We start from the raw sequence: 15,701 nt of genomic DNA, 5'->3' as shown, positions 1-15,701 counted from the left end.
TATTCTTGAAATTTCGAAAAAACTTTAAAACAATAAAATAACCTTATTCAAAATTACCGCTGAATATTAAATCACACTTTTGACCGGAGCCGAAATCATAAGAGACAGTTTATGTTAATCTTCCCTAAACACACGGTACAAATAAGGTCTCATATAGTTCGACCGATACATTGTTCTTCGACGTTTCCAGCTGACTCAACATCTCTATACAGTAAAGATAGGGACTGCTCAACGTCATAAAAAGGATGTGAATAAATTCATCACCAACAATAAAATGTTTGTAAGTATCTCACTCATTAGCTATTCTATGTGCTAAGTTCACATGAGTTGTTTTGTTGGGCAAGTAAAATAAATGTATAGATACAAATTTCGGTCCCCTGTGACTGGTAGAACTTCACGTAGCGTACTTATATTAGTTTAGAAACGCCAATTATAAACAGAATCTCTAAGGTTATAATATTGTGTGATAAAAAACCTCGTTATGAAAATAAAGAATAATTCTCACAGTATTAAACATCTGGAAAATAATCATAAAAGGATTTAATCCTTATATAAGATTTGTCCCTTTAACATCTTTGGTTCGTGGCTATAAAATCTGTTGAAATTTGTCAAGTTTTTCCACTATCCCCTTTCATTTAACTCATAGATCGTTCAGATAGGTTCTGCAGTCATTGAGCACTTAAGAGCTTTAACCATCCATTATAATTAAGGATGTTTTAAGAAAAATACAGTTAATTTAACGTAATATGTATACAATTTTCAAGTATGTATACAATTTTGATCTTGAAATTAAAAAGGAATTTTATACTATATGCACATCTTATGGTACAAATTGCGATGGTGAATTCATTTTTTATAATAGTTTTAATATATTAAAACATTTTTCATCACAGACCTTTAACGTACATTTTTAAGTCATAAATAATAGAAACTATAATAATATTGTCATACAATCTTGAGGGGTTTGTTTTTGAAGCAGATAACAGACATATCTAATATTATTTGCAAAGAAAAGCTGTTGAAAATATAAATATGAAGTGTTAACATTATGTATGTGAAGAATAACTACAGGAAATAAAATTCTTATTTACTATAACAGATTGGACCTTTTATAATTATATCTATTATATATTTAAATATTAAAACTCATATTCCTAATATTAAAATATTTAAATTTTATCTTGAGTCGATCTGATATAGAAATGATAGAAAACTTCCTCAAGGAGTAAAATATTGTTCTGTCTTAGAAGAAGTTATCAAAGTATATAAACAAAATAAAAATATCTTTATTAAAAAGACGTAGTTAGGTCTAATTACATATTTATCTACCATTCAACATAACAAATGCTGAAATACGTCTAGTTCTAAATCAAACATATATGAGAACTGTTATTTGTGACTTTGTGTAAGTAATATACTATGCTTAAAATTGATAACGTTAAATGTAACGATGGGACCGACCCATCTCACCCAATCACATGTAAAACGATATCACGTCACGTGGTAGATTACCGGCAATTTTTATGGTTTCGATGTCAATACTTCCAGTTTTATAGCATTAAATGCGTAGAATAGCCCCATCCGAGCCCACTTAAATGTAAAAAGATATCAGCTCATCCTGTTTGATTAGCAGTCGTTTACAACGCCATATGGCAAATTATTTTTTGGTGAAACCACACAGATGTGATATCAATACTACCTTTTGTGATATAAGTTTTTATATAAATTTACAGTTTTTCAAAGCAGACGGCAGTATACAACATGTACTCAAGAATTAGATTGCCCTATATATGTGATGTACCGATGTATAAATTATTTTTCATTAAAATAATTGATAAATTCCAGCTACTTGATCATCAAACCTTACTTTATTCTACGATATGCAATATATTCCAGTCATAAATCACAGATTTAAATAAATAAACATCAATGAGCCTACCAGCTTTACGTTTAGGTACATTTAATAGAAATCTGCCTTTTGCAGCCGCCTACATGACGGTCTAGATCAATATCGCCCGAATAATAAAGTACCATAATCATATCAATACCACAATGTATGATTACATTAAAAATTGTCTACAGACTCATTGTGGATATTTGCCGTAAAAGAATAGAAGACACTGAATACATACTCGTAGTAGGTTTTACTATACAGTAATCATGTGTGAAGTGTTGTAGCTTCATCTGATATGGTTAAAATAAAATTTAGGCATGCTTGAATTTGCACGTAAGATCAGTATTGGAACTTCTCACCGTCATTTTGTTTATGAACTTTAGAAGTTTAATCTGCAGCATGATGACTTAATTATATGACCTTTGAAATGGTATGCACATTGGACCTGTGCTTATATTTAACATTTTTCGCTAACTTATAACGATAAATTCCCATGAGGTGGTGAGAAGCTAATAATTCCATTACAAAATTTCAATTTCAATTTTTTAAATATATATATACTAAATAAATACTCGAGATTATAATTTTTTTAATGCGCCAATGACCGACATGTTGAAAAGTTTTTTTATATTAAGACTAGCTACAAAAATTACCCAAGCTATGCACATACACATTGTTTATGTGACAAGCTTGGACTGAATATATTAAGAACTGCGGTAGTTATTATGTTTAAAATTATTACCGAAATTATGTATTATACTTAAAACTGTATACTCCCGCTAACTAGAAACCAACGAGGTATAAGAAAAAACGTTAGAACAAACATTACTGTAAGTGACCTGATAATTTTTAAACTCTGTTATGATATGAGCTATAAAGCATAGTAACTGATATAACCATTTCTATTCCAAACATTGAATGACAATAATTTTGAAACATAAGGCGTTATTGAAAAACGTGAAATTAAAATTTTCATAATCAACTAATAGGCCTATATGTAAATATTTTAATTTGGTTTTACGTTAGGAATTTCTCGAGTAAAATATTTTATATATATATATATATATATATATATATATATATATATATATATGTATATATATATAATTTTCGATTGTTGAAGTTTTGGAATATATACAACAATACATACATATGGTTAGGAAAACTTCATTAGTGACTCTATCCTAATGGGAATTTCCATATAGCAGTCATTCCGATGCAAGAAAAGATATTAATTAGACTAACTCCCAACATAGACACAAAACAATATATTTCATAAACATATTAGATAATAATAAACAAATTTTATTCTTTCATTATTTACCATACTCGTTAAGGTTTTATATATACAATTCGCCTTGATGTTTTTTAAATTACAAATTATTAAACAGAGTCTTTTTGCAATTTGCTATATTTGTGTCGTTCTTGCTGTCATAACTATACATTTTCTTACAATGGGTATTATATTTAAGTGTTTCTGAAAAGTTTCTGGGTCGAAGCTGGAGAGTTAAAAGTGTTTTTATATTTGCAATTACCTTTCCTGTAACCTAACCTATAGCGAACACTTGTCCAAAAATGCTGAAAATATAAATTTTTTGAAGGTCACAATTTTAATAATGGGAGAATACAGGTAGTTCATTCTCCGCAATAAGTGTTGTTCTTTCCGTGACGTATTTTTCATCTTAGGGCTATATGAGTTGTCTCTGTGTAAAAATTGTATACATACATTAAAGTATATCCTAGAATCCTTACGAAGTACGATGGAATCAACTGTTGTCATGTCACTGATATGGTCATCAGGATCGACAATAGTCCCCCTCAACGTGCCTGGTTCACACCAGAGAAGACCTACCACCATTCGATGGTTGAAGAACTGCACTCACTGAATATTACAAGTTAGAAATGCACCAAGTGTCATATCAGGCATCGTTGAGGTAGCATTCAATATTTTAAACCGATAGGTCAATCCATTCTTGAGGTAGCTTTTGGCTATATTGACAAAAAAGTGAATAATACAAAAAATGCGTTGACATGGATTACTCATATTGAACTCATTCTTGAAGAATTACGTTTCTTGCAAATCTTAAAGTCAATATATAGATATTTACAAATGATACATTCATATCTTTTATTCATTATATTTGGTTTCATATCTACCGGTTTTTAAATAATAAGAGTCCACTGACCAAAACACTATACAATTCTGTGTTAGGATAGCCATATGCCACATGTTTGAATCACTTATCGTTATAATGAGTTAGTTTTGAAATATTTTTATTCTAAATTTTTCGTCGTTACCCTTATCACTAATGATAAAATATTTGTTACCGCTTGGCTCAATCTCATGGACCGACATGCATCATCATTGAACTCGGTTTTCGTTATACAGAAATGAAGGTTCATGCACTTCAAAAACGTCTATAGATCAGTTTATTTTGACGATGTCATGCGGACATACATACAGATAGACGGAGAAACAGGTTTTACCGTTAGGTTTCGATGTAGGTCAGCCAACTACTTTTTTAAAGATTGGATTGATACAGTCGCAGGGTTTCCGTAGTATATCAGCTTAAAAGCTTGATTTTTCGCTTTCGAAAATGCAGCCGAAACTTTAAATTGAACAGTTATTTTATGAATAAGGTATTATAGGATATACAGAATAGTTTTCAATGACGTTCAAGAAAATGATGGAAATATTCACCATGAATCCGTATTTTTCTCCCAAACTTCCTTTTGTATAAAACATGCATACGATTTAGTGAAATTGCATACTTAACTTTTTACTTTCACTATCTTCGTCGCAGTAAAATAATAAATTAAGACACTAATGTCCCTTGAAATCAAATAATAAAATGACAGGTGTTATTTGTAAAATGTTATTTCTTTCTGCAATATTTTTAATAACAACAAATGTTTTTTAATATCGTAACATGACATAATTTATACAGGATGAGTTTTAAAGTCCCTTCCCCCCCTATTTTTTTTTTTTAAACCGTATAAGTTAGGAGGTTTAAAACTCCGTACATATTCGTTAGACCTAAATATCTTGTTTTTCATGGTTCATTGACTCTCAACCTCCAATGGGGGACGGTCCACGAGGAGTAAGCCGAGATTCTTAAATGTAAGCATAGTTGATATGCACATCAAATTAAAAGGTCTCTGTAAGTAGAATACAATGCCGCAAACCGTACCTCAAAAGGTTCATCCTAATGAAAATTACAGGTGTTAAAATTGTACAAAATAGTTAATGTGTTATTATCTGCGTTTTATCGCGCAACTTTTTAAAAGTTCATTTCAAAACAATTTTTCTATTGCTGTTTATTCTTTAAAAGAAACTTTATTTTGTTGTGTTTAATGATTTTAAGGATCACTGGAAGTCCGAGATCTAGGAGTTAACTAAAGGATTTAATAAGAAGTCGGTGATGTGATGTGTCGTCTAACATTGCCTTTTAATAAACGCTGGAAACGGTGCTACAATCTGAATTAAAAAAGGATAATTCGTAATTTTGTTAATAATAATTTTGTACAGAATCTGGGGTCTGCATTTTTAAATGTAATCTTTGACACAGTCCCTGTGTCGTTGTAAAAGTGAAAGTTGTTTGTTATCTGGGAGACATGTTATATTTGGTTTAAGTTACTTGGGCCATTAAGTATCTGACCTTGTTAGTTGCAGTGTGGCTACTGACCTTGTTAGTTTTTAGTGCTGTTAAAGTTAGAAACATGTCTCTCGCACTCTTCAAGAAAAAGTTTACATGGTGTTTATTTTTTGGTGCTTCTGGGAATAATTACCACGAAACAATGAGACGATTTAAATGAAAACCATCCAGAAAGACCTGTTAGCAGAACCTATTTAAGGCAGTTAATAACAAAATTTAGAGAGACTGGTAGCGTTACTGATGCAAAACGTTCAGGCCGTCCTCCATTTTGTCAGAAGAAGTTGATTTTGAGGTTCTTTGTACAGTCGTGGAAAATCCTCAAACCTCTTCGAGACAAATAGCAGACAATATCGGGGTATCACAACGCAAATCAATTAACTACCCTGAAGAAGCACAAATTTCATCCCTACAAAATTATGCTACATCACGCATTAAAATGAAGATGACCCGGACAGAAGATTGCAGTTCTGTGAAACTATGGATAGACTAATTATAGCAAATCCAACAACCGTAAATAATAAAGTGATGAGAGTACATGTTACGTAAATGGTTTTAGTGAATAGACACAACTGCCGATACTGGGATAACTCTAATCCCCATGTTCACAAGAGAACATCATACCCAGTAATCCCCAGAAAGTAAATGTTTGGGCAGGTCTCTTTGTAACCACGTGATTGGACCACTGTTTATTGACGGAAATTTAAATGGAGAAAGTTATTTACATATGCTCCAAAATAATATTCATCCATTAATAGAAAATACAATTCGCACTAATGTTGGGGAGTTTAATCGAGAAGAAGTAAGGTTCCAGCAGGACGGTGCTCCTCCACACTACGATGTTAATGTTCGTGGTTACCTTAATGTACATTTTCGTGAGAAGTGGATAGGACGACGCGGGGCAATAGAATGGCCGGCACGGTCCCCTGACTTGAACCCACTGGATTTTTTTTTGTGGGGACACTTGAAGTCTGTGATTTAATTGTACACCAGTCGCATGTGTGGAAGATCTTCGGAACAGAATTACTGAGGCCTGCAGGAAGGTAACACCAGAAAATCCTAACCCGTGTAAGGAGTGAATTTGTTAACAGGCTATACTACTGTCCAGGAAGTAACAAGCAATCAGTTTGAGCATCTACTACAATAAAAGGGTAAGTAACAACCTACTAGTATCGGAATCGTACAATATTAAGAACCGGAATCGCTGTTGAAATAAAAATAAAATGGGTCTAAAACCTTTGTAAGACAAGCAATTCTTTAAATAAAATACTTACAAGGCGACACAACACATGATCGACTTCTTATTAAATCCTTTAGTTAACTCCTAGATCTCGGACTTCCAGTGATACCTTAAAATCATTAAACACAACAAAATAAAGTTTCTTTTAAAGAATAAACAGCAATAGAAAAATTGTTTTTGAAACGAACTTTTAAAAAGTTGCGCGATAAAACGCAGATAATAACACATTACTATTTTGTACATTTTAACACCCTGTAATTTTCATTAGGATGAACCTTTTGAGGTCCGGTTTTGCGGCATTGTATTCTACTTACAGAGACCTTTAAATTTGATGTGCATATCAACCTATGCTTACATTAAAGAATCTCGGCTTACTCCTCGTGGACCGTCCCCCATTGGAGAGTGGAGAGTCAATGAACCCATGAAAAACAAGATATATTTAGGTCTAACGAATATGTACGGAGTTTAAACCTCCTAACTTATACGGTTTAAAAAAAATAGGGGGGAAGGGACTTAAAACTCACCCTGTATTCATTAAACCCTTTAAAATACCACTAATGTTTTATTTTTCTATATTACAACATTTTATTCTACTTTATTAAAATTTGAAAGGTAATTTTGTCAAGGAACATTGTGTATGAAGTCACCGCACTTAGACTGCTCAATTATTACACCCCTTCGTAACTATTGGAGGGTTTGTATAGAAAAGCCTTATGGATAATAACTACAGTTTTAACCACTAAAATTGAGCATTTATAAGCAAGTATGAGCTGCACAAGGTGTTATTAACCTGTCATCAATACTGCTCACCAGTATGTACACACTTGACACTATGTACATTAATGATACACCGTGTCAACTCAAAGCTAATTTTAGAGACCACTTAGGCGTATAATCGTTTTACGTAAAGGACCAAAATAGACTAGACCCCGAAACATTTTGTAATAACCCTATTGGACCGATAGTGTATAATAGACTCTACAATGAAACAAATTATTAAAGAAAATAAGTATAATAATAAATACAAAAGGATGACTTTTGGTAAAATTAATAAGAAACTCTCTTATATTATAGCTGAGTTGGTAGAAATTGTAGTAGAGACACGTAAAACCTTAAATGAGAGTGGACAAGATATAGACAAGATATATTAAAAACCCATTTTGTATACAACCTAGCAGTTGAACGTGACAATGTATCGAACCTTCTAGACGTTGTAAGCTCCATATCACGACATGGTTCAGAGCTAGAAGACAGGCATTTAAGACCAAGATCTCCTAGAGGTCATTAATTCCCTCAGGAGGCTGATATCTATAATGACTGGAAGGTTATTGTGGTTGGAAATTCCCAAAAAGCAGAAGATCTGATAGGCAAAAACTTCTCACAGGTAATGCAACGAATTGAAGCCGCTAAATACAGGAATCTTCCGAGTCAAGAGAATTTTGAACATTGTGGGTTTCAAAATACAAGAAAAAGTATAAATTAAGTTCTCTCCGAAGATACATACATATGTTGGGAACTGAGTTAAAATTCAAATATTCTGGCAGCTATAAGAGGTTTCAGAGGACGGAATTTATCAAAAACTCCAAAGCTATCACAGGCTAAGATCAGTCATAGGCTGTAAGCTAAAAATATTTCACTTAAATGAAACAATAAATTACAAATAAGGACGTATAGCTCTATATTCAGTCACGGATTAAAATCCTTAAGCTTCAACCATTAAATTGTTCAAGGTAGTAATGCCGCGTGTTGTTTTGACATGTCGTTTCTGTCAAAAAATAGATCATTTAGTAAAATTCTGTACTTTTAATCCTAATATAGAAGGTTTAAATTCTAAAATAAAAGTAATATTTATGGCAATTAACAAAAAAATCCTAAAAATCGGTTTATGTGAGCCAAACATTTCAAAAGTGTTAATAGATTACGGCGTACAAAAGTATACTTAAATTTCAGCAACTCTGAAACATATTTAACATATTACATTCAATAATTTTCGAAACAAATGTTTTAGAGTAAACTTATAGTTGAGGAATTATGTTACTGTAAGAAATCATAGAAAATCTTATAACCAAAAAATTAAAATACTTTTGACTTTTTTAAAGAGATTATGAAATATAATTATTAATTTTGTATAAAATATACAAATTGTTACAAACATTAATAAAACTAAGAGTAATAGTATGTATAGTAATATTTAGTCTAGTGTACATAAAAGTATATGATAATGAAAAAAACTTATAGAATCCAATGTTTCTTGAAGGCTATGAATATTGCAAGTCTAACAGTGTATTTATAATATTAATTATTTTATGTTGTGTGGATTAAGCTTTACATTAGTCAAACCTAAATTTTAGCTAGAACATCTTTTTCAATGTGCTAACAAAAATGTAAGGTTCAGCACGATGTGTAATGTCGAGCAGGTGTACAAATGGTGTTCCCAAAATCAATGACTCCTTAACTCACATTCATTGAAATACGCAATGGTAATATTCCCATAGAAAGAGAGTAAAATGTTTGCGGCATGTTACAAAACTCATGTAAGCATCAGCGACTTATTTCACCCTATGAAAGCGAGGCAGACGTAAAGTCTGCACAGTGAAATCCTCTACTTTGCGTTACAGCTCACTAAACCCTTTAGTTTACAAAGTGTCTTGTAATTCTGCCCGAGTCTCTTAATCCTAATTAATCCCAACTTTTCATTCCCCAATGTCGGAGGTTTACAGGAGTTCTGATTTAGAGATTCATCTGATTCCTTGCTGACTAAAGACAGACTTTTGTAAGGTCTAGTTTTAAGACTATTTTATTAGCAGCATAAACGATGCCTCACATCTCTAGTGACTAGTTTAAACCATTATTCCAGTGTGAAGAAATAAATTAAGTTTTTACTTCGAGATCTCTTAGTAAAATTGCTGTTTATAAATGTGTATCCGAGAATCTTATAATGGTGTTATCTACTGATTATTTACCACACACATTACGTAGCCTTAAGAAATTATAGGGAATACAAATATATTCTGTAGCCAATGGCGCAGTGTAGTGGGTACGGCGGTTATCGCAAGATAACCAGATCAAGCAACGCCGAGCGTGGCTGCTGCTTGGACAGGTGACCGCTGAGCGATCCTGTCCTTGCAAGCGGCCCGCCTGCCCAGCCATTGGTGGTGGTTCGGAAGTCACCTTTAAGCCGTTGGTCCCCAGGTTAAGTGTTTAGAGCGGGCTTCTTAGCCCTAACTTAGCCTGGTAAAATAAGACATTCTTTACTTTTTTACTTTTAAATATATTCTCTGCTGTTCTTTGCTAATTGTACAAAAACTTTGCTAATTGTAAATTGTCTAAATGAAAAAGGCTGAAGGTATGATTGTAAAATGTTGTACGTACGTACTTGAATGATGTATTATTTGTTTACTTATGACAATGAAATTAAATTTTTGTAAATTAAAATATTCAAATAAATTACAAGGTTTTAGATATTAACTTACAAAACAAATTTCATACATACAAATTTTTACAAAATAAATGTAAGACTAGTATTACAGGAAATTTCAAATGTTGCTATTGTTTAATAGATTTAATAGCAAAGATACAAGTTAATATTTTTTTTTCGATGTACTCGAAAAAAGCACGGTATTTGCAATTTATATTGTAAAGCGCAAGTAAAACGTTCACGGTTAAATCTTTACCATGCATCATATTCCGCTACGAACTTTAGTAAAGAAATTTCTTCTGTCTTTTAAAACCAATTAATTCCCTGAGTTCAATTTTAGAAACTTAAATATTTTCTCGTAGCTATAGTCGTGCTTAGTACAGATCTACTATAAATCTTGTTGTTTTTTTAACATTTCTTGGTACACGATGACGAAGATTAAATTCATGTTTAGTGACCAAAACCAGAATGCATTGTCAATGATCTAATTCTGTAGAGTAATCTCTAAGTTTATTATTGTTCAGAAATGGCGAGAAGCGGAAATATGAAACTTGTACAAAGCTCCTGTTTGCATGCCAACTAAACACGGCCTCGAATCCTTACATCAAAGGATGTATTTGCTGAATACAAACTTACACCAGTAATGTAATCGAATACGTAGGTATCTAAATATACTACCTTACATGGCTCACAGTAAACTCAGAAATCCATTACATTCGTACCGCAATATCTCGATGTGGTATTCATTTGGTTAACGTTATCATAACATTTTTACTATTTATGGAATTAATGCTACAACACAAGTCATCAGTAGGTGATTAGTAGTGATTTGCATTGTAATTGTTATAAAACATTCCTTTAAAAATGAAATTATTAACATCAAAACCAGGTAAATTCATAATAAAATTATAATAATTGTCGTCATAAGCCAATACATTTGTTGGGTTATTTATCAGATGTGGTCAATTATTTTAAAATTAAAACTTCTTTGTCCATAGTAAAATTTTTGTGTTTTCGTTACGTGTAATACAAATTAATTAATATTTTGTTATTTAACGAAAACCCATATCAGGTATATTTTTACAATTGTATTGTTTGATATCAATTTTGTTTTATCAAACTTTATTATTATTACAATAAGTTGTAATTAATGCAACACATTAAAAAAGACACTGATTTATGTAAAATCGTAAATATTTTCATTTAACACATTAATAAAATCACTGTTTTGAAATTACTATTTGGGTATTTCTCGTTATAAAAATACTTAATTACTTGAAATACTATACAATAATAATTATTATAAAGTTAAAATATTAATATAATATGATTTATCATTAATGTATAAAACAATATAAATATCAAATTTGTTTCATGAGAGGAAAAGTAAAACATCGCTACATAGAATGTAACTGTATTTTATAAAATAGGGCTACCAGTACAAAATACTTGTTTCATAACATTGCGATACGTATGCTGTAGCAATGCCTTTGTGCATGCATCTTTGAATGTACGTTTGACCTTTAATATTCCAAAAGAGTACGATAACTTTGCTTATTCATGTGTGTCTCGGTATACATCAGTGTTAATGGTCATATACTCATTTAAATAAATATTTACTTCTTTGTTTGAAGGTTTATATTTACCATATACGAAATATAGCCTCTAAAAGTGTTTAATACAACGAACAAGAACACACTTTTGTATTTTTATTTTTGCAATGTACATTTCGGATTTGAAGAATCCATCTGAAGCTACACGTAGGTTAATAAAAATAAAAAGTTAAACCGAATTGACTTATGTTGGTGGCTACTTTAGTGGCTAAATTTGTCTATTTCATTGTTGTACCTGATAAATATATATCGTTTAAAAGTCTAAAATAATATGTTTTTGTTAAAAGTTTTTATCATTTAATAATACATTAGGATTAATTTTGGTACTTTTTGAAAATGTTCTAAAGTTGATAATACTTGACATTTTTTACGTGTGTGTAAAATTTGAAGATCGTGTCCAATATTTATGTATTTATGACCGGTGTTTTTTTTTAATCGTCAGCATAGCTTGAGTTTAATGTACTTCAATGCTTTCATGTGTTTATTAAATCTAATTTTGAGGGATCGGCCGGTTTGTCCACCATTTACTATCTTATATCATATTTTTTTGGTAATAATTAACGTCCCACACTGTAAAGTAGTTTTTATTGATTGTAAGAATCCCCTGCAAGATTAATGAATCAATCATATTCACGAATCTCATTGCATTTACGATTGTATGAGAAGTTTAAAATAATTGTATTCAATTTAAAAGCTATTTGGTTTTAGATTGGAACTTACGGATTTTAGATTTGGATTACGATAAAAAAAGTTTATCTTCTGATGTTAAAACTTCTTTGTTGCCTTATTTGACATTGATAAGTTCTCATCTGAGAAAAGGGAATTATATTAAACTAGGATTTTTACCAATCGTAGTAAAGATGACGTTCTACATCCTTGGCTATTTTTATGATAAATAGTATAATAAACGTTTCCATAATACAACTGACTTGATCTTGACGATCACCTTATAAATATATGAATTATTAGAACCGCTGTTTTGGTTCACCTGATTATGCAACGTACCGTGACCATAAAACCCAATTGTTTAGGCCATCATCTACTATTTCCTTTATTTTAACCACTACTTAACTACTTACGTTAAGAATCGTCATTTTCTACCATACAGTCATGTAATGGCATTAAAAACTATCGAAAGTAGTCTATAATATGAAATAATTGTAACTAAAAATGCAGAAATATGAATATTTTAGTAAAAGGTCACAATAAACTTACTTTTATCTAAAGAGAATATATTTTATACATTAAATCAAGAAAATTATGATAATATGAAAAGAAAAATGCAATATGATTTCACTGCACAAAAGCGAAGAGACGAGCGCATATTAATATGAAATGATGTTTAAACCTGCAGCTCGGACTAGAGGTCATGTACATGACAGTCCTGTCCTATGTTATTGGTTTACCTTTGTAGTGTCTGCGAGTCCACATAAACTGATTTATACCCAACACGTCAGCGGGCTGCCCACGCTAATGGAATTCGATGTCAATAAACGAACGCTGTGTTTGTGTGGCGAGTACATTTATAGCGTTCATTGTGGCTGGGTACAATACAGGGTTTGTCCAAATTTAGTACATATGAAGAATGAAATTTGGCTATTTGACCATATATAAACAGTACACAAATTATCATTTCAGCATTGGCATTTCCGTAAGGAGTCCATTGGAGAAACATCAACTGTGCTTAGGCTAAGCATGAATAATCAAAACTTCGATGTAAAAACTCACTTAGACCATTGGCTGCACATATTGTTCAACACAATCAAACTGCAAAAAAAGTTTCTCTCTAATTAGTATCAAGGTATGTCTACATTATGATGATCAAGAATACGAAATCTTTTGTAGTTAGAAGATATAGAGAAGCCAAAATATCAGCTCTTAAAAAATCACAAGTGGGACTCTAACTAGTGTCTAAGCTAATGCATATTTATTGTTTTCGCTACTATTAAGAAAATGTATATATATTTTTTATATACCACATGTTAATGGTGTCTTTAATGTCCTCATAAAGTTATTTATTTTTCTATTTGTTTTCATTTATTTGTTAACGTGCTTTTGAAATTGTTACTTAAAATTTATTAAACATTAGGTAATTGTTGAAGAAACATGTTTCTTTTTTATGTATACGTTTATTTTCTGAAAAGATATATACTTTCGCTAGTTTAGCTCATTAATATGGGTTAAAAAATTTAGATTTACATGTTTATTTATTTATTTCCAAGTAATACAAAAACACATTTGACTTACAAAAATAAAAAAAATAAAAAATTCCCGCAGAATCTCTACGTCTTTGAATTAGAATTAGAGTCCTTTAAGTCAACCCAACAGCACTAAATACACTTAATTCATTGAACGTTACTACAGCCTTCATTAAGAATAAATGAAAGAACTATTTATTGTGATATAAATTTAAACTGAATATTGCGTACAACTTACACTTAAAAATATGTACAAAATATAAACGAACTTTTACTGTATTCTAATAAATTCTTTGTTATCAAATAATAGATAAATATTTCAAAATAAAAAATAAAATTTTGTGAGAGAATAACTGGAGTTGCCTAAGCTAATCATACACTATATTACACAATATATGGCAGGAAGCGTGGAACTTGGAAGTATATGAGTATTTGAGGGTGAAGGAATGCATGTGCGTGTGTGTTTGCGTGTAATTGCTAAGGTTTATGCGTTTTAAAATTATGTATTCTGCGGCTGTATAATGTATAAAGAGTCCTTCAGCCCATGATGAGGTAATAACACTCCGATTAAGCACTGCATATCCACTGTGTCCTTGTGGCTACAATAAGCTGTTAATGGTTGAGTTAGATGAAATTTTAAATTTTATTTGTATTTTAATGGGTGGGGTACTCCTATACTTACATATTATATGCAATATATATTATAAGTAAATTTCTCATAACTTCATTAAAGCGAAGGTAAGCTATTTGTAATCCTCTAACATAACGTATTAACCCTTATTGTGTGTAATATACATTATGTTGGAGTTAAAAACGCATTACCGTGGATATGTTCCATTTCAACGAAAAGCTGCTTTTAAGTACTCTAAAACCGATAAATTTAAACAATGAACAATTCGATCTCTAAGTTATTTTCCCACCAGTACGAAGGAATAAAATAAAATAAAGCTATAAAATAGCAATAACTTTTGCTTTAAAGACATTTTTATTTTCAGCATTACACTGGACTTGAGAAATTGCTGTAGAAACAGTGGGTTCAGATATGTACTTAATAAACTATAAATAACAAAAATTTAAAAAGGAAAGAAATGTCATGTTATTTATTTACTTGTAATGTCAATTTGACTGGCATTGAATATATAACAAAAATATGGATTTTGTGATGTTGCAGGCTGGTGTGAAATTGGTCTGCTAGAATGACGTCATCCAAATATCACAAACCTTTCAAGTTATTAGCGTTTACCGTTTTAGATATTTTATTTTATTTTTACATATTAAACACCTATTGATTGACAGACTCTATATGAAATGTTATATGTTATATTTTTAAATTAAATTTTAAATTTCCTTTTTGTTAATAGTGTAATTTCAGTCAGATCAGTACATGGTTACAACATCATAAGTTAGAAATCGCATCTGAGAAGACAGAAGCTATAGTTATGGCAGAAGAGTACTCTTGGACATTAGATTTTAGGTCAATGGAATTGAGGTCAAACCTACTAGAAGGCTCAAATACCTGGGAGTTTGGTTAGACCATAGAAGATCATTCAAAGTCCACATCGAAGAAGTCTCTAGGAAATGCACTAAAGGTGCTGGCTGTCTTAGCAGACTTATGGGGAATACACAGGGACCCAGTCCAAGTATACGAAGATTGCTGGCAACAGTTGTTGAATCGATCGCTCTTC

This window comes from Homalodisca vitripennis, chromosome 2, assembly GCF_021130785.1.
Source record: "Homalodisca vitripennis isolate AUS2020 chromosome 2, UT_GWSS_2.1, whole genome shotgun sequence".
Classification (NCBI taxonomy): domain Eukaryota; kingdom Metazoa; phylum Arthropoda; class Insecta; order Hemiptera; family Cicadellidae; genus Homalodisca; species Homalodisca vitripennis.
The sequence above is the reverse complement of the archived record's forward strand: the minus strand, read 5'-3'. Positions refer to the sequence as shown.